The sequence below is a fragment of the Nelumbo lutea genome, chromosome 3 (genome assembly GCF_056320005.1).
Source record: "Nelumbo lutea isolate HS-2025 chromosome 3, American lotus-T2T, whole genome shotgun sequence".
Lineage (NCBI taxonomy): Eukaryota > Viridiplantae > Streptophyta > Magnoliopsida > Proteales > Nelumbonaceae > Nelumbo > Nelumbo lutea.
The window spans coordinates 54,835,550-54,856,758 of NC_142686.1; the positions used below are offsets into that span (position 1 = coordinate 54,835,550).

Here is a 21,209-nt window from a genome sequence, read left to right on the forward strand (position 1 = left end):
AAAACAACCGATATAATTGATACAGTTTGGTGGGTCAAGTAGAATTGGGATCTGCTCCTCATACAGGGCGCCTCACAGGCACATCCCATCATGTGCCTGTGAGATTATTGTGAGGCGCCCCATGTGAGGAGTAGATCCCGTCATACTGTTACTTTATTATCAAATAAAGTAATGTTGTCAGAGTCGGACTACATGAAAAACTGGAAATCTCACTGAGTTACGGTTTTCACGGATCGTTGTTAAAACAATGGGACCCCCCGAATGCTCACTGATGATGATGATGAGTCACCGGTTTTTCAGTTCAACCGTTGGGTGTGTAGTCCTAGTCTGACAAGGAGCAACGTTGAAAGAGAAAGAAATTGAGGGGACTATGGCTTTATTTCGATGAACGCTTTTGAACTTTGGACTATGAATAAGAAAATTGAGTCAAGGAGTACTTTGAGTGTTTGATAAGAATTGTTTATAAAAACAATACAATCTAAAGTCAAAACATTTTTTTTTAAAGGTTTTGAACCCCACAAGTGCAAAACACAAAGCCTAAATCGGGGATTTGTGCTTCCGAGGCTTACAAGAACAAATCATGAAGCTTATATGAACCTAAATTGAATTGATTTTAGGGATAATAGGATAACAAATCATGAAGTTTATATAGGCAACTTTTGGGCCCTAATATCAGTAAAAGTAATATTTTTAAACAAATTTTAAAAATATGATAATTTTTGAAAAATAATATTAATAAAGAGCAGAATCATTGTTCATCTTCTTCCTCTTGCAGTTTATTCACCAGTGCTGCCGCTCACCTCTACCTCTGGTAATGTTGCCGGAGGTGGGTGGAGATAGGGGTGGCGCCGCTGCCGCCGCCTCTGCCCATCTCCAACAATGTTGCCGGAGGCGGCAACGGGCAGCAGCACCAATGAATAGATTGCTAAAGAAAGAAGATGAACAGTGATTCTGCCTTTTATTAATATTATTTTTCAAAAGTTACCATATTTTTTAAAAATATTACTTTTCCTGATATTAGGACCCAAAAATTGCCCTTACATGCTATTATCCCTTGATTTTAAGATAATATTATTATACTAATATCCAACTTTCAGTGGATCTGATTATTTTAGATTCGGTCTTACATGCAGATTTAACCTTATCAATCTTATTTTGTACTTAGTACAAATGTATGGGAATGTAAATGAAAAGGATACAAATTATGGTTTAATTTTGTTTTGGGTTTTTCTTTATTTTGTTCTATGTCTTATCTTACTTCATTTGTATTGAACTCAGGCAAAATACAGTAAATTTTGACACGAAAATAAATCAAAATTTGCATCAAAATCATTTGAACCACCATAGTTTTGCATCTTGCACTGCAACCAAATGCACCCAAATCTCTCTCTCTCTCTCTCTCTCTCTCTCTCCCTTATGCCGTTTATAATTCCTTCAATTGGCTACCTCAGGAATTCAGCATACCCTCTCTCCTCTCTTTTCTCCTTGTCAACTCCTTTTCTTGTATTTCTCTATGTAAAGTTGTTTGTCTTTAAGTTTCATTATTACAATAGAATTTTAATGAATTACATTTTTAGTATGAGTTGGGTTTCCATTATTTGGATTTAGGTGACGTTTGTTGGTGTTGATTATTCCTTATCAATTTTTCAAAATTTGATAAATTTTGTTATTTGGTATCATTTCTATCATGTAAGTCTATTTTTGAGAAATAAGCTTTGAGTGTGTTTGATATTGATTCTCAAGAGCCAATTATGCCATATCATCCTAAAAAAATCGGAATCAGCTAGAAATCATAAAAAAAGGTGACCCCCTAAAAGGGGCTGATTTCAAAAATCAATGTTTGGATGATTTCCTGAAAATCACAAAAATTGGCCAGTTAAATAAAAATTTCAGCACTGATTCATCTAATGTTGATGGGGCTCCGATATGGCATTAGTTTTCAAGAAATCAACTTCAATGCCAAAAGCAAGGAAGTGGGAATATTCCTATGATGGAAATGGAAAAATGGGAATATTCCCATTAGATTCTCTTTTTCCAACGTTTGTTTGAATGAATGGCATGAGAAACCATGGGACACAGGTTTCCAAAAACAAGGAAGTGGGGTCGCATTGAAATGGTGTGACTTAGTGAGAAAAATAAACAATGAGAGAAATATTAGGTTCTTCCTCTCAACCTTGTACACCCGACCTTCACTACCTACCTACGTCTACGATGGTTGACCATAACCATGACCATATGACCACCAATAACCATGACACAGGTTTCCAGCATCGTTCCCGTCGATCTCCAGCTAAGGTATGACCATAACCATGACCGCCAATAACCGATAACTATTTTCATACCATTTTTGAAATCATCGGTCTCCTTGTCTCGGTGGAAAGAAATGGCCGTTCGTTGACCAAAAGCCATTCTTTCCGACAGTTTAGCTTGATTTTTTTTATAGATCTACACTTGTATCTTGTAGATTCAATATTTTTTTCCGCAATTTTTTTACTTGTAGGGTTCAAATCTTCTTGCTAAATCGGGCCAAGGTAAGAGATCCAACTATTTTTTTACAGAAAACAATGAACGCATGTTTAATCTACAGATCTACCATAAGGTTAAGATATTTGTTTAGTTTTATTCAATTTTTCCAGTTGTGGCACAAATATCTCAGCTTGAAATTGATGCCAATTTACAGGCAGATATGGGTGCATAGGATGTGGGTTTTGAACTTTTGAATGTTTATAGAATTGTAGCAAAATTCAAAATTCTGCATTAGGCCTATCCATACTTCTCCATTGTTTTTGATAAGTATTAATCTATGTATGGCCATTTTATTGCTAACTTATGTAATAAATAACGAGGTAACTTCCGCCATTTCTTGTGAATGTTGCATGTTTTAATGTATATATATGGCCATTTTGATTCACATGCATTGGTGATTGAATGAATAAGTGAATGGATGATTGTTGGACAAGTTTTCCTAAGCCATTTTAATATGAGTTGATAAAATGTTTGGCATGTTTTAATGTCCATGTTATGCTACCAATAGGTTTTAATGGGCAAATACTATGTTGTCTTCAAAAGCCGTTGCCCTAGGGTATACTTCACATGGGCAAATGTAATGCTCAAGTGCATCAATTTACTGGGGCAATTTATTGCTCATACAACACGTACGAGGAAGCTATACATCAATTTTGCATGTACCATAGTAGAATTTCCACACCGCATAGCACATGGTGCTGTGCGATCTAACTATTCCTAGTTGGAGGGCAATCTAGATTCCAGGTGGACGACAAGCTGGATCGATTTGTAAAATAATTTATTAGAGAACCTATGGTAGATAACCCGATGAGGTCGTTCTGATGCTTATGTCAGTAAGTAAATGCGAGCTAAATGTTTGAGAGCTTGAGTGCTAGAGAGTAGAATAATCACATGTACCTTTGCCTTGAGGTTTCTGTCTTTATATACTGGAGTAGTCGTGGGTCTCACGAAAGAGCTCTGGGATTTTCGGGATCTCCGGGGTGTGGAGATAATGTTCATTTCGCTTTTGAAAGAACAATATATAGATAAGGCTTATCGTTTCACCTCCAACTCTAGCGGAGCCGGGACGAGTTCTCATCATGATCTTGGAAAAGTCGGGATCCGTTAGTTCATCGTAATGTCGAGTAACTTGGGATCTGTTGGAAAGACCTCTGGAGCCGATTACGTGGCGATTCAGGTCATTAGTTCCGAGCTAATACTTCAATTCTTTATCCTCTAACTAAATTGGATGCCGAGGTGCCTCTACACTAAGGTGGCTGAATACCCGAGCTCCAAATCTTATATAATAGGCTTAATAGGCTGAACTGTCATCCCTTAATCAGATCATGCCCACATATCCCCTTTTTGCTAGGTCGAGCCAAATCACCCATCATCAACATACATTAGCCTAAACTCGAAGAGGCATATTCTTTCACGCAAGAAAATGATGTGAACAACGAATCTTCAAAAGGACAAATTCGGCCGAAATGGTTGATCATCAATTTCCTCATGATCAGCCTAGTAGCCATGATTATATCAGATTGACTAAAATGAAGAAAAGACTGTTTGTCCCATTTCCCAATAACTGTCATTTTGTCAAATTTTATTGCCACCTCGCAATGGATGGAATATGTACCATTTTACTTGTATGCCACATTGCCATGTGACAAAACACACGTCATATCAGTAAATATATCATATTATTGCATGCGTTGGTGTGAATAATGTCAAGCAATTGAAAACGTGACATTGCAAAACCGATACATTTTCTTAGAAAACATACGAAGCATGAATCTTGAGCCTATTCTTTCTTGGGAAACAAACATGGGAAGCAAAATTGAGAAAAAATATATTCTCTTCTTATCCTAATCTTTCTCACCCCATCCTTTCTCATCTCATCCTTTATCAACCAATGAACCATTAGTTTCCATTATAGATTTGTTTGAGAAAAACTTTAATGATTTCTTTCTTCTTTTGGATGCATAGTCGATCTCAATGATGCTCTCTCCATTTTGATTTATTGACACAATGAGGTTTTACTTCCTTTTCGTCATGGAACATGTTATATTTGCAATGGAAGCGTTTCATCTTCCACGCTGACTCTGTCATATTGTTTGAAAAGAAATTAAGGCTATGTTTGATGATTAAGTGGTTTGAGAAATAAGTATTTATGCAATAAGTACTTATTGTTGTTTGGAGACCCCTTTCCCAAACTACTTATACTTATTTTAAGTATTTATTGGGGTGAAAATTTTTGGCGAGATACTTCTCCAATAAATACTTAATTTTGTAGAAATAACATTTTTAGCCCCTTATTTCACAAACCCATATAAATAGTGGCACTATAATAATAATAATAATAATAATAATAATAATAATAATAATAATAATGATGATGATGATGATGATGATGATGATGATGATGATGATGATGATGATGATGATGATGATGATGATGATGACGATAATTGTTAACATCAACACACTATTAACTATTTTTATGTGATAAATAGCATAAAAATCAGAAATTGCATATTAATTCAAAAATAAAAAATATGCATTATGCAAGAATCAAAAAATATGGAAGAGCACCACAAGACTATTTAACAAATGCACATTACTCAATGCATAATGCAAAAGATATCACCAATTATTCACATTAATATTCCAAAAAATCAAAACAAAATTTGGAATATGCAAGAAAAATCAATAACTACATATAATTGGTGTAATATTCAACAAAATCCAACAAATTTTTATTCATACAGATCATTATATACCCCAAAACATCTAACAATGCATCATTATTCAGTTAATATCCTAGAAAATCCAAAACAATTTTGTTTTTCACTAAAATGTACAAAAGAAGTAGTAACGCTAAAATGACCCAAGAGTTGTGATTAGGAAGTCGTACCTCTAGCCGCTGGTGATTTTCCAATGAGTTTTTTGTTCAAAAAACCCAAATCTGGAAAAATGTAGAGAACAAGGTCAAGCGTTAAAAAAATTCAAAAATACAGAGAAAAAGGGAGTTTGGATGCAAGAGAAACCAAAGAAACTCAAAAACGAGCCACCCACTCGTTGTTTTTGGCTGTTTGAGAAATCTCTAATCGCCCCCTCTCTTTGAACCTGCCGTTGCTTGACCTACGTGAATGGAGAAGACAGAGGGTTTTCTCCATTTATGGGCGTAATTTGGATATTTTGAATTCTTTTAGTTTGAATAAACACTTATTCAATAAGCATTTATGTAAGCAATCCAAATGTTGCTTATTTTTTAAGTACTTATTTTGAAATAAACACTTATTCCTGATTTATTTGTTAAATATAAATAAGTGTTTATTTTCCACTTGTTGTGTGGATTCACTATTTATTTTAAGCACTTATTTGAATAATACTTATTTTAAGTGAAATTAAACAATACCTAAAGAGTAGAAGTCATGTTCAAAGTGGTGTCATCGAAGCTAGGGGAGATTAAAGAGACTGACGTGAAGCTGATTTTGATTTTGTGAAGGATGGAGGGATTTTAAGTTGGCATGAATGAGGGAAAGAATCCAAGGGCATGGTTTTTAAAAATGAATCAATCAGGGGTCCGGTTACTGATCTGAACGGCTGGCCCATTCTAATAAAAAAAATAAAAAAATTGAAAAATAATCAAAACCGTTCAAATGATTCAAAGGTTCAAACAGTTAACTGGCCGATTCAACAGTTTATTGATCAAAGTCAACGATTTTGGAAAAAAATGAAACCGATCAGATGACCAATTCCTGATTTTTTTGATCCGACCATCCGATGTAATCCGATTTTGAAGACCATGTCCAAGGGAGATCACTTTGAGCTCGGGAATGTGGGAGCCTGTCCCTTTTTCCTGTCACCCAAGCTGAGCAATACAAGGGTCGGTTGAAACTCTGGGTGGCAAAGGCTAGCGGGAGTGATGGAAATCTCTACATTTGGAAGAGATTCATATTGCTTCGAGGTTCTTTCCTGTTTCTATACCTTCATTAGATTTTTTTTTTCTTTCTTCCATTTTTCTTGTTTCATTCTTCTTTTTTCTTTGTTTTTTTTCTTTCTATTTTTTAATAATATGCTTTAAGGAAAATTTCTTAAACTAGTTAATTAATTAACTCTATCTTACTGTTTACATATTCTCTTAAACCATTTTCACTGACAATTTCCATCGCAATATGAAGTATCCCTTTTGCCCTTGTGTTAAGAGAAAAACTGTGAGAATGATGAAGACTGTCCAAAATTCGTCCAACACAACGCAGTTTAACAGTTTTATCAAAAAACGGGAAGACGACTCCGGCATCGAGCCATCTGGACTCGTGAAGAAATTCGAAGGCTTCCTTCCTTCCTCGCATTGGTCCAAACCAGTGGAAGAACCTAACTCGGGGTCCATTTCAGCACATGCCTTCCCTCGTAATCTACAGTAGTGTCATAGTTATGAACCTGAGAATCAAAACAGGAAATCAAGTTCTTCAGATGGGGCCGTTCGAATAACACTTGAGTGACGAACCCCAAGAATAGCTGGTGAATAATGGGAGGTAGATGAGAGAGGGAGATATTGTAGAGGAGATGGAGCTTGGTCCAATCAAGAGAGGCTTCATGTCTGTGCCACTTGGTTGTGGATTGTTTTTGGGTCCTCTAGAGAAGGGGCTTGATCAATTCCAGAGGAGCTTCTCTCATGGGGGATGTGGGGTTGACTTGTCAAGTGGGATATTAGTAGCTGAAAATATAAATCATGATTGGATACTTCATTAATGGTCTCGTATGGGCCATCGACGATCAGTCTCTCGAGAGGGGTTTCAATCCCTACAGTGAAATTTTGGAATCAAAGATCATCGGTGATCATGAGACCGATAGATTTAGAGGGTTTGGGTTCATCACCATCTGGTTGAGAAGTCCATGAGGGATGCTATTGAAGGGATGAAAGGACAGATTCTCTACAGCCAAAACATCACCGTCAACCAGGCGCAGTCCAGAGGAAGCAGTGGTGGGGACACTGGGGCAGAGGATTCCGCAACGGTGGCGGTGGTGGCTATGGCCATGATCGCAGGTATGGAGATGGTGGATCTTGCTACTCGAGGGGTGCTGGCAGACGAAAGCTGGAGGAACTAGGCTTTTCCGAATGTGATGTGTTTAGGTTTTAGCTTTTAGGAATGGGATTTTAATACGGTGTTCGTTTTGGGCTCTGCATGTTTTTTATCGTTGGTTCGCTTTCCTTGGTACTGAGTTTAAATCCACTGCTTGCAGCGGCTTTAATGAAACAAAGGGAAGTGAACGAGAGAAAACGAAGGGGAGAGAGAGAGAGGGCCAGAGGTGGAGGGGTTTATCGCCGTCGTTGGTTAAGGACCGAGCCAGCTCAGTGTCCTGACTCCTGAGTTTTGTGACGAGAGGTGTTGGCATGTCGCCGGTGGTCTAGTTGGCTCAGAGGTTGCCATGCGCATCGTTCTGGGAGTGGAGTTGGACGAGCGTTGCCATGTCGTTGGGAGTAGAGTTTGGAATCACTTCCACCATTCTCTTGAATTTGAGATTGTGAAAGGCAGCACCATCGTCGGCGGTAGTTGCAGCGATGATGGAAACAGTCAGTTGTCAAAAAAAACTTGGTATTACTTTAAGATAATAGGTAAACAGAAGGGTATGTTTAGTTAATTAACTAAACATTAAGATATTGTGAGAGCTCTAAACAAATTGGCCTTAAACATCATCCTATTCAATATAAAGATGTCCTTCAATGTGGATGAGTACATCAATGTATTAGGAGTACCACTATTAAATTGGCTCTAAATTGCCTTTTGGACTATACCCAGTTCACTATCAAACAAATTCTCATATTCAATAAGTTCTATCTTATCGAATACATCAGAAAAACTTAGGGTCTGTTTGGTTCATAGGAATAGAGATTTAAAATTGGAAGCAAAATGGGTCAATCTTATTCCAACTATTTGGTTGGACGGAATTGGAATCCCATTTCCATTCTAGTGAAATGGCCATTCTCTTTCCCTCCTTTGGGAATGAAATCTCATTCCAGCTAATTCCAACTCCCATTCTTCTATGAACCAAACAAAATATGGGAATTGACAATTCCAATTCCAAACGATTTTGATTCTGATTCCGACTGTAAAACAAACAGACCCTTAGTATTCTCATGAAAAGTGTCAAGAAAACTTGAAGGTACATATCTACCTACCATACCCACCCTTTCCATGGATATGCAAACCACCCTACTATTGTTAGAAATTATTTTCTTTTTCTTTATTTTTTTCCAATACATGAACTGCTGGTGTACGAAGAATTCCATCTCTCAAATGGACCTACAAGTCTACAACGGTTGAGGACATGGATTTATCCCTGTAGGCAAGTCTCAAAGGTATATTTATACATATAAAAATTAATTATATGTATTTCTGACCAAGCATTTATAACAAATGTTAAAAAAGGATGGCTTATGGATCAATGTTCACATGTTTAATTTGATTTTTGTTATGTTTCCCAATTTATTAATTTATACATTATAAACTAACTTACTTACCAAGTGCATGTTTGAAGTTATTTTGTTGTGGAGAATGCAGAGTTTGCTACACTAGAATAGGTACAGGTGTTGTTGGTGCTATTAGAGCATTGCCTTTGGGTGCAACTGGTTCTGTTGCAGTTGCTCATTTGACAGTTTGCTGCAGTTGGTGCATGCATATCAGTAGTTGAAGGTATGGCTGCAGATGAAAGGATGGATAAGGATGCTCCCAATGCTACTGATTTTCTGTGGGGATTTTCTGTGGGGTGGACATTTTACAAAGGTGTCCTTCAAAAAGAAGCTTTTAAGCACAGTAAGATTAAATTATGTTGAGATTTTGATTTGCACATGAGTCCAATTACTTCAATATTCCACATAGAGAAGAATAGAATAATCACTACATAGCCTATCACAATATTCTTTTGCTTACCAAAAACGAAAAATTCATATTCTTTAGGGAGTTTGTTTGGTATTTCAACTATCCATATCTAAAAAAATAATTAATGGGTTTATATTTCAGATTATCAATGAGAAGCAAGGTTTGTACTTTCTATCTATCTAGCCTTCACAGTTGTATAGATACTCTGCCTTTATCATACATTCAGCGTGAGAAATTCTATTCAATTGAGCTCACCCACCACAAAGTAATAAAAAATTTGACTCAAGTATATAGATGTTAACAATTATCTATTCCAGATTTGTTGGTCCATATATATTATATATATTCGAGACAGAGGATGGAGGATGGATGATCTTGATAGAACACTAGATGGGCAGACTTGTTTAATTAATCACCCACCCAGGTGATACCTAACAAATGAACAGAACAAGTGAGGAGAAGAGCTTTTTAGCCAGCTTCTCACTCTGACTTGAGTGCTAGAGTTACTCTTTTAACTGATCATTCACAAGATTTTTTATGCAACTTTTTCTTTCTCTTCACAGCACATGGTTCATATTGGAATCTTATTCTAAAATTTGGAGTTCTTAGTATATTTCTATGCTTCATGCTTGATGTCTCCTCACAGACAACATACAAGTATATTATTTAGTTTCTTTTTTTTTTTTTAATTTTGTTTAAACCATCTATTTTATTTAATTATCTTTTCACTTGGGAACTATGTTAAATTTCCAAGCATTATAATTAAATATTGAAGTTTTATTTCACTTGTTAATTCTACTATTTTCTATCTCTTCCTGTGCATTTGCACAGGTTTCCCACTAGTATAATATAATTCTATTTAATTATATAAAATTCATGATAATAAATTCAACAACATTTCATATTTATATAAATTTATTATAAATAACAAACTTTTTTTTTTAATTTAAATTTTCTTCATTTAAAGAAATATCGATCGGATTATGTCCGAATTCCATAGGTATTTCAGATCAGATTATATAATATGATCATTTGAAATTTGAATAAATTAACTAGGGAGCTTGCTTATAGCAATGCAATCGAGATCCATGCTAATTGTTCACCAGTTTTAACTTCCCAAAACATTTTTCTTGTTTATTATTTTATTTACAATTTCATATATAATAAACCCATGGTGTTATACACATGGAAAAGTCCAAATGCATGTTAGGTTATGTGACCAATCTAGAGCATCCCCCTTTAGACTGAAGGCTTGAATTGACTCTAATATTAAATCATTCATGGCAAGGAACTTACATTTCATAATCCCATAAATAATATAGATTTTTTAGTTTATATGACATAGGATTACTATCTTGACTTTCATAACTTAATTTAAAGGCAGCTGAGGGGTTGACTGAATGCACACACCTAACCTCCAGCACTTTTAGCACAAAGTGGCTGCTATCAAACTTGAACCCATCTTCCTGAGATTTTACCTTTGCACTAGTTTGAATTCAGTTTCGTATTGGTGCTTTATTTATTTATTTATCAAAAAGCTGTTGACTGCTTTATTTAAATTATATTGTTACATGGAAATCTTATGGAACATGATAGTATTGAATTTTGAATGGAATATGATGGAAAGTTGCTGCTTTATTTTCACAAAAAAAAAAAAAACAGAAAAAGAAAAGAAATACCATTGGTCTTTATATAACTAATCCTTTTTTTCTATGCTTAAATAAAATTTCTTTACCTAATTTATTTCTTAAACATATTACATCATAGTAACTGGTAATTAAGCATAAGCACTAGTCAAGCAGTCCAAAATAGTGTAGAATCTATACTATATATAAAAGTATGAATGTAGTGTGAAAGTTTTTTGGACTAAAATTACTCTTTATTTCTTTGTTTGAGAAAGGGTATAAAAGTCATTTTATTATAGTTTTAATGCCAGCTTTAATGGCTAGTAAAATGCCCATATTTGTGTATTTAATTCATTTCTAATTGTAAGGATTGAAAATGTAACTTCAATTATTAATTTTCACCTCACTTAATTAAACCCTATATTTTTAAGTTATTTTTCACTAATAAATGCTATTAGTTAGATATATGTCAATATTTTTAACAGTATAAATCCGTATATTTTAAAATTGACTAAAAAACAAAACAATTCTTTATCCAAGTGGTGGTTAAGCAATTCAACCATCCAAATGAAATTGATCAATCTACGAAGTCATAGTTAGGTAATAAAATTTTTAAAATAGAAATAAATATAGAAAATTACGAAAGATATAGAAAAATTAAATACATTTATGTAATTGATTTATTTTTATTGATAATGAAAATGAAATACATAATATAGAACTGGCCAAAATGAAATATAAAAATTAATAATAAATAGTTCAACTTTTGGATTAAATGTGTTAAACTTTAATATCATAAATAAATAATAAAAACTAAAAATATATAAAAATAAAAAATAATAAATACATACATTTTGAAAAAAAGCAGTCAGACACATGTATAATATCATATATTTATCATATTAAACAAAAAGTATGTGTAAAATATCAGTATTAGTTTTGCACACAAAAATACCAAGAAAGAAAAAAACTATAGTAAAAGTTGAATACATTTATAATTCTATATTTACACTACCATTAAAAACATGAATAAGATTGTGGAATTTTCTTTTGACTAAAATGTTCATTTCTTAATTTAGTCCCTACTTAATTGTGAGATTTAAATTATAAATTAAACTACTACTTTTTACCATTTTAATTCACTCTATTTAAATCTTATAATTTTTTGATAAAAAAAAAGATACACAAAAAAAATTACAAAATGAAGAATCTAGCCAAGCAGTAGGGATGCAAGTGGATCAGACCAATCCGATCCTTTTTATCGAATCCAGATATCCCCAATCTAGATCTTCGGGTTGGATAATAGGATCTGATCATAAACTAAGTCAAATTCGGATCACTGCCTATCCAATCTGATATATATATTATTTATTTATTTATAAATATATTATTTATATTGCATTTTTATATATTTGTTATATTATTTATTTTTTTTTATAAAAGATGTATACATGTGATGAAAGTAATTGAAAAGATACTTGTATTTTTTATTTTTCTTTAGTTAAGTTGTTATATTTTAATTTTTTTAATATTTTATTATTTTTTAAATTATATTGGAATGGATCAATTCCAAATATTTGACTTTCTCATTAGATTTGTATTCAAATCGATGTTTATGAGATGCAATTGGATCTATTGTTAATAGTATTGGATCATATTCGAATATGATCCAATCTGTTTGCATCCCTATCAAGCAGGTTGGCTTGTCAGTGATATCTGAAACTTGACAACTCAATCCGATTATCACATATTTGGATGAAGTGCTTATGCAATCAAATTTGGATTTTGCAATCTACGTCCGATTAATAATAAAAAATATATAAAATATAAAAACAAGAAATACATAAAAGTTTATAAAAATTTTTTGGATATATTATTACTATCATTATCATCATATAGAATTGTCACGTGCAAAGCACATACATACTTATTAGTTGAATAAAAGATCTGGTAGATAAAATGGAGATTTCTCATTCTACACCTGAAGACTAATAAAGAATACTAGAGTGTTCTCTTAGATTATACGAGAAAATTCTTGGATGGAATTTTCAAGATGAAAAAAAAAAAAGTTTTGGAAGTGGGTCACTTGGTCTTGCTTAGATTATGGAGGAATAATATAACCAATATATAGACCATTGACCAAATAGAGGATTCTCATGTTCGCCATGTTTTGAATCAATCAAATAATCAAAGATCCATGTTTGCCCATCCATCCATCTATTAATACAAAATTACAGATGCAATAAAATATCAGAGATTTAACTTCAGGTCTTTTGGCCACGTGACAAGTGCTAAACTTACAATATGAACAAAAGATAGTTTCTGATGTGTCAAATAGGTGGATCCCCCTTTAGGCTGTCACTGAAATTGTACTATGGATATGAGCATATCCCATTATTGTTAAACGGGGCACAGCCAAGTGAAAAGACAAAAGACATTTGTTTATATACAAATAAAAATTAATATATGAGTGCATACTTTTGTTATTTATTGGGAGTGATTTGGGCATATCATACAAAGTTTGCACCTTGTTCAGTTTTTCCCCTGTTTGTTTGTTATTATGATTTGTACTTCTATCTCATGTAAAATTTGTACTTTTTGTTTTATTTGCACTTATCGGCAATACAGATTACACATTTAAAAAACTGATGCAAAATTTGCACCACATTCCTACTACTCGGTTTTCTCTCATGTAAAGCAAGGACCACATAATTTTGCATCCTACCTCACTCAAACAATAACCCTCTTCGGCTCTTCCTACCCCCGTTCTCTTTATTTTTCTTCCTATTTTACTCCTAACAAACAAATAAGACAGTTAAATCTGAAGCAAAAAATAAACCCGAACTTACATTCTACTCATTTGCACTCTTAGGCATTTACTCTAATGTAAATGAAATTTTCACTTGAAACAAACTGAATCAGGGGTTCACCCCTAATTAAAAGACAAAACATCCCTATGTTTTTTGACTACCATGATAACAAACAGTGGCTTTTTGTATTTTTCACTAGAGAAAAGGGAATAGACATAGCTCATATGGGATATGCCCTGATCACTCCATTTATATTTAGCTATAGAGAATTGTATCTAGCTAGTAAGAATATATTACTGAACAATGGATATGACACTAAACCCATGATCATGATCTCATATAGTTAGGACAAGGCTTAGATGATAGTGATGATGGTGATGTTATATGTAAAAGAATTCAAAACCCACATCAGTAAAACTAGGATTAGATGGTTGGCCTATTACATGGTGCCCATGATCTCATTATGTGGTATCCTTAGGGCAGACAAAGTAAAGCTGGCTAGAGAGTTTTGAAAACCAAGTTGGGGTTACAGTGACCTAGTTAGACCATATTCTCGTCAAAACAAATTGACCCTTGAACCGAAAGTGCCACTTTGAAAGATATTGAATTGGATATGAGCCACTAGACGTGTAGTGCGGTCTGGGGTCCATTGACTTGCCACCTCCTGTGTGTTAAGCAGATTAGAACCATGCTTATTTCGGGATGCCCATTTTAGCCTTTCATATTTTGCTTTTGTAGTGTAATTTTGATGTGGATCCAAATTCCAAACTAAGATCCAGCCATTTGATCATATAATCTCTCTCTCTCCCCTAAAATACTTGGGAGTTGGGAGGGCTTTCATGGCTTCTTGTTTTTGTAAGGTGGGACCCACACAGAAAGCTTAGAAGCTCTGTTTGGTGAAAATCCCTGAAAGTCCGAGTATGTTTTAAGGCTGCATTTGGCATTCCTTATTTTAAGAACTTACCTCCTTTTTTGCAGTTAAAATGCCTGTGTGAACACCGAGTTTTTAACTGCAAAAGGAGATTAACTCCTTAAAATAAGGAATACCAAATGCAGCCTTAATTCGATTGATAAACCAACTTTTCGATGAACCTAGTTTTAATAGTTTCTTCAAAGCGGTTCAATCAATGCAACTCAATGGAAGCTGAAGAACTCCCAAACAGGCACCAGAAAAATCGATTTATCGGATGATTTAAAGCATATTTGGGCTTGCCAGGTACCAAACATAGCTTCTAGGTGTTCCGTGCTTTCAGGCCCACCTTACAAAGCCACAGCCAGAAGCAACTGCATAAAAGTTAAAAGCCCTCCCAAACGGGCACTTATGAATTCCAAGTTCAGATTTCCGATGGGGAGGGCTTTTGTACGAAGTATGTGGTCCTGTAAATCGACCTGCAACGCCTTATTTTGCTTCCCAGAACAATTATAATGGAAACAGCAGGGCCGTAGAACCGGGGTCTACTCCATCCCTGCCCATACTCAATGTCAAAAATAAGAGAGTACAAGGGACCAATTAACAATCACGCACTGACAAACGTACACGCATGAAAAGGTTAAAAGAAGAGTTTCCAATTGACCTAATTTAAAAATAACATATTTTTAACAAATTAATTTTAAGTTTTTTTAATCACTAGAAGTCTACTGCCCTGACCCAAGAGGCTGAACCCCTTTTCCTTCCGGGTGGATGGGTCAAATGGGTCAATGGTTCAACCATTTGTATCAATTGGTTTTTGGCCAAATCAATGGTTTTCTGTAAACTGATGGGTTACAGGTTGACCAGAACCAGAATTATGACCAGGTCATCTATCCAACCAATCAGATCAACAATGGGTTAAAAACATTGGGCAATACATTCTAAAACTGTTGCTTAATGTGGTTTAGTATATTTTATATAGCTTTTATACATGTAGGTCAAGCAAGATGTCATTGGGTATTTGGGTATTCAACGAATAAGGAAGATCGCACACAGGTATACCACAAGTGATTAAAGAATTGTTTGTTGAAATATGAAGGATTCCTGGCTTATGCCACGAGAGTTTGTATGAAGCTCAACTTGTCCCTAGAGAAGTATATTCCATATAATACAGTATTAGAACTTAACATTAAATAGAAGCTAATAAAGAATTATACCTTAAGTAAAGCTTTTAGAACTCCAACCAGCTTGCCAGGTTGGTAAATTGAATCAGATCTGAAAAGGTGTCTCCATCCACAACCTAACCGATTGCCCAGCTGCAGAAAATAAAAATTAAAAAAAAAGACTTTCAGCTTGACCAAACTATGTGAATTGTATCCATAAGCTTTGGTTGGGTGAGAAATTTACAGACCTTTTCTTAATCGCTAGTGACAGTCAGTTGTTGAATGAAACAGATCTACCAAATTAAGTGTACAGCATTTTCTTATTAAGCATGGTGTGTGTGGATGTGAATTCTGTACTCTTATAGGCTGTTTACAGTAACAGTCCCAAAGCAATAGTATGTGCATCACATGCATGAAGTAGACAAATCAATCATGTGCTAGTTTAACATTCCTGGACACCAGATATCTTGTTTATTTGGCTTTCCTTCAGTCACAAACAACTACTTTATCTCCACTGATGAGTCAATTCTGCCCATGAATCCAGGATGGTACTTAACGCTTAACTAATTTGAATTACATTCATCACCATTTTTAACACACAAAGAGTACATATTAGTATATTAAAAATCCAATAGAAAATGACTTCTGAACCTCAAAAAAGAAAAATAAATAAACAAATAATAAAATAAAAGGGCATCCCAGTAAAGAAGGCTCCTACCAATGCAGGGTCTGGGGAAGGACAGATGTACACAGCCTTACCCCTGCAGATCAATACCCTATGTCCTTAGTCTACCTTCCTTCTCCAAATTAAAAGCCTTGGGGCTAATTTAATGGTGGTCATCTCCATAACCTTGGACCTCTCTATTTAAGCAATCCGATACTTAAGATTTTGACTAGTTTGAGGATGTTTTCTATCAGTGATTTGAAAGTTGAAATCCATGAACTGCCTTGCTTATCTTACAGAAGGCACAGCAGCTGTTGCTAATTCATCTAGGTACACCCAAAATCCACATCTCATAGAATGTAGATAGAGCAAACCAGTCAAGCCTATTCAATGAAGAAACTAAAGTCATGGAATTCTAACACATTTCTTTCAAAAATTTCCTCAACCGATCTACAAGCTATCTCGACATCACCATGTTCTTCCTTAACCCATCATCATAGAAAGTTATGTGATAAAAATAATGTTTCAGCGTCCTCCATCAGGCCACAATTCGTACATCCTTTTTTTTTTCTTCTTGGGGTTACACAAAGTGGGGTAGCCTGTCCCCCATACCCATAACCCCCGAGCCCTGGTGGCTACAGGATTTGATCTCAAGTCACTGCTACAAACACCCAGAGAACTTACAAACTGAGCCACCATCAGTTGGTCACAGAGAATTCTGAGCAGACAAACTTTGAAAATATGCAACTTTTCATAAAATTTGGCAGGAACAATAACACTGCATGCTTGTTACAACAGAGAATTATAGAGCTGTGTCAATGTAAATATTCCAGTGTAGTCTATGTTGAAAGAGAAGAGAATAAAACTGTTTTCCTTCTTGGCGTTTATAGCTGCACACGCACTCAGAAGTGTGAAATTGTTAGGCTTGCATCTGAATTCAAACATTGCTTTGAATAAGAAAAGAGATTCAACTGTCAATCCATTTCAAGAAAACAAACTAATATCTGATGTCAGTAGAAGACATTGGGTATGGAACTTCCTGGAAGATAAGATACGCATAGTGGGGTTCATTGAATAAGGAACAAGATGCTACTGATGTAGTTAGCAATTGAGATTCTTGATATGGTAACCAGTTTTTATGATACAGGTGCGGATTTCTTAGAGGTAGGTAAAGGATTGGGAGGGTTTAATGGGAAGAAGGTCTTGTGTGAAGGTTTAATGGCTTGATTGAGAACAAAATCAGCAAGTGCTTGACAGAATGGGTTCCTTTAGGTGATACTGACTTCATTTTTGGTAATGAGATCCATTGTTGGTGGGACCCTACTTGGAAATCTCCTCTGAAATTGATGCATGTTGGTGGTTCTTGTGTCGCTTGAGTCAAAATTTTCCAGGCCATCCAAACGAATTCAAATATGTAAGAAATCAAACAGTTTCAATCATCTGTTCCCCTCTTGTTCTAGTCTTCCATGGCACGAGAATTTTCTGTTGTATGATATTCTTCAGGGATGGCCAAAAGAATTTTGACAGACTTTCCAAATTAGAAACACATGAGCATTTTTCCTTGTTTCCTTTTTGTCAGGAACTCTGTAGTATTTGAGAAATTTATTTAGTCTATGGAGGCTTGAATCTTAATTTCTCTGTATATTTGATCTAAGATGCCATATATTTTCTCTGATTGAGGATGTAATCTTCCACCAGCTAAAAATTCATGGACCATTTGATCCACCTCAATTGTGCTATATCCAGGGTTCTTCTTCACTCCCACTTCCTCCATATTCCTTCTAATTCTTGTAACATCATCCCACTGGTTGTTCAGAGCATACATATTTGACATGAGAACATAAGCTCCACTATCCCGAGGTACCAACCTTGCAAGACCCTCACTAACATCTTGACTTACTAACCCAGACCCTCCTCCATGAATCCTTATCCCACCAGTAAAAGCCCCCCAGACAAATATATCAGGCTTCATTGGCATGGACTTGATAAGGTCCTGAGCTTCATCTAATAGACCTGCGCGACTGAGAAGATCGACCATGCAAGTATAGTGCTCGATCGTGGGTATAATGTCATGAACTCGATGCATCTCACTGAAAACATCTCGTCCCCTATCAACCAACCCAGCATGAGAGCAAGCAGCTAAGGTAGCCACAAAGGTAATAGCATTTGGTCGGAATCCCAGGCTCTTCATTTCACCAAATAAGTCCAGTGATTGAAAGGGGTGTCCATGTATGGCATACCCATAGATCATGGAGGTCCAAGAGCAAACACCTTTCTTCTCCATCTTGTCGAATACAGACATGGAACCTTGAAGAAAACCACATTTTGAGTACATATCAATGAGAGATGCACCCAGTATATCATCCACTTCAATCCCATTTTTCTGGATATAACCATGAATCCACCTGCCTTGTTCAAGAGCTCCAAGGTGAGCACAACAGGTGAGGACGCTAACCAATACTGCTTGGTTCGGTTTCACTCCATCGTCCAGCATGTGTCTAAAAACCTCAAGCGCATCCCCGAACCGACCACCCTGTGCAAACCCAGATATGATTGTGCTCCATGTAGTCAAGTTTCGTTCAGGCGTTTCGCTGAAAAGCTTTAGTGTAGTATCTACAGATCCAAATCTTGCATGAGCCCCAATTACAGTGTTCCATGAGATGATATCCTTGTTTGGCATCTCATTGAACAACTTGGAAATCTTTTCAATGCAGCCGAACTTGGCGTACCCTCCCATCATCGCATTATAAGTAGCGACATTCTTGCAGGGCATACTCTCGAACAATTCAAAGGCCCGCTCTAATAGCCCACATTTCATGTACCCACCAATCATGGAATTCCACATGACCAAATCCCGCTCAACAATTTCATCGAACAACACACGAGCTGCTTCAATCTCGTCGAAATCAGAGTACATCCTAACCAAGCTACTCCGAATAAAAGGGTCCAAGGAAAAACCCATACGGAGAACCTTCCCATGAACGGATCTGCCAAGCTCAACAGCCTCTAAAACAGCGCAGGCTTTGAGAACGAACGGAAAAGTGAATTTATCAGGCAGGTGTTCCACGCGGTTCATTTGTAGGTAAAAGTGGAGAGCACGAGCATGGTCTCCGGCATTGGTGAATCCTCTTATCATGGAGTTGTAAATGAAAGAATTAGGTTTCTCTATGCAAGCGAAGATTAAAGAGGCGAAACATAAGTCGGGTTGGGATGAGGTTGCGGAGAAGGAGAGGATTGAAGAAAGAGACAGTGGGTGGTTGGCGATGCCGTCTTGGATAATTTGGGCCAGAACTTGTTTGAGCTGTGCAACTGTTTTGCAAGCTCTGGTGAGCTCATACAGGTTCCTGGTCGTTATGGTTATCATGGTATAAAGCGGGCGGATCAACAAGAAGAGGGAAGCAAGCGGGAAATGCACCCTCTGACCATTGATGAATGATGATCAAGCAAGCGAATGGCTTCTACCTGAACTGAACACTGAAGATATTACGGTGAACAGTTTGAGGAATTTGAATTTCCAAACTAATAGCATCACCCCACTTGAATTTAGGTTTGTTTGGCATCGTTGCGCATTTGTTTGGATTGGAGCAGTGATTTGACAGTAGATAATCGGTACCTGTAAATGTTTCTTAGTACCAAATAAAAAAAAGTTGTTCTAAGAAAAGTTCTACTTGACAGCAATTATTTCAAACAAAAAAAATGCCACTTTCTAAGAAACAATGCTTTCAACCCACACATCAGTAGTAAAAAACAATGATCATCTCCAAGATCATGCCAAACATATACTTGAGCGTCTATTTGGCATTGATGTCATTGCCTCATAAAAGGGTGACACTGCCACATTGAAAAAAATAGTGTTCTAGGAAAGGCATGTTTGTTTGGAACCATTTTTCTATAAAAAATTGTGCTCTAAGCCGTGCCTTAGAAATCGGAAAGGCATGGCTTAGAGCAACACCAAATTTGGTATTTCTTGGAACTGTAGCTTGTTGCTGCCAATAGGGACATGAGGTGGCAGTGATAGGGACATGGCATGGCATTAGTGTTGAAAATGTTTTCTAAAGCATTGGTACCATACAAAAAACGTTGTTGCTTCAAGAAACATCCTACCTGACAATAACTTTCCAAACAAAAAAAAAAAAGAAATTATTTTCTAAGAAAGCGGTGCTTCCAACCCACACATCAGCAGTACCATTTTCACAAAACGGTGCTGTATCTGCAACATTGATGTCAAATATATACTAGGAGGGTGTGTGGAACCGTGGGTGTTTATTCAATAAACGTTACTACATAGACGCCATTTCAACATTTAGCCCATCATGTTGATCTGTATGCATATAAACTCACTAAAGCAAGCCTTGATTTATATACATGCCTATTATTTGGGAAAGTTTCATTTTAACGCTTTCCGCAACAAATAGAAATTTATTGACTGTTTTGCTAATGGCACCTAGTAGTGCCTAATTATCAATAAATAGTTTTATTATTGCTTTTCTCAATTTTGCAAATAAATTAAATACAAACATTTAGTGAATAAACGAAAGCTATACCAAATACATACTAAGTGGATGCTTAGCATTGATGTCGTTTTCTGGGAAAACAACACCATATAGGCATCACAACAGAAAACACAGTGAAAAAACTTTGGTTGCCC

General features: G+C 35.6%; 1 long non-coding RNA gene and 1 pseudogene across 1 annotated transcript; one reads left to right on the forward strand and one right to left on the reverse strand.

Moving 5' to 3' along the window:
- The first annotated feature begins 7,238 nt into the window (after positions 1-7,238).
- On the forward strand, positions 7,239-8,338 carry LOC148865051 (uncharacterized). The gene is made up of 2 exons (XR_016110424.1): positions 7,239-7,555; positions 7,753-8,338. It is a non-coding gene; the product is annotated as an uncharacterized LOC148865051 (long non-coding RNA).
- Positions 8,339-18,167: 9,829 nt separating this feature from the next.
- Positions 18,168-19,925, reverse strand: LOC148865052 (pentatricopeptide repeat-containing protein At5g48910 pseudogene; annotated as a pseudogene).
- Positions 19,926-21,209: the final 1,284 nt, after the last annotated feature.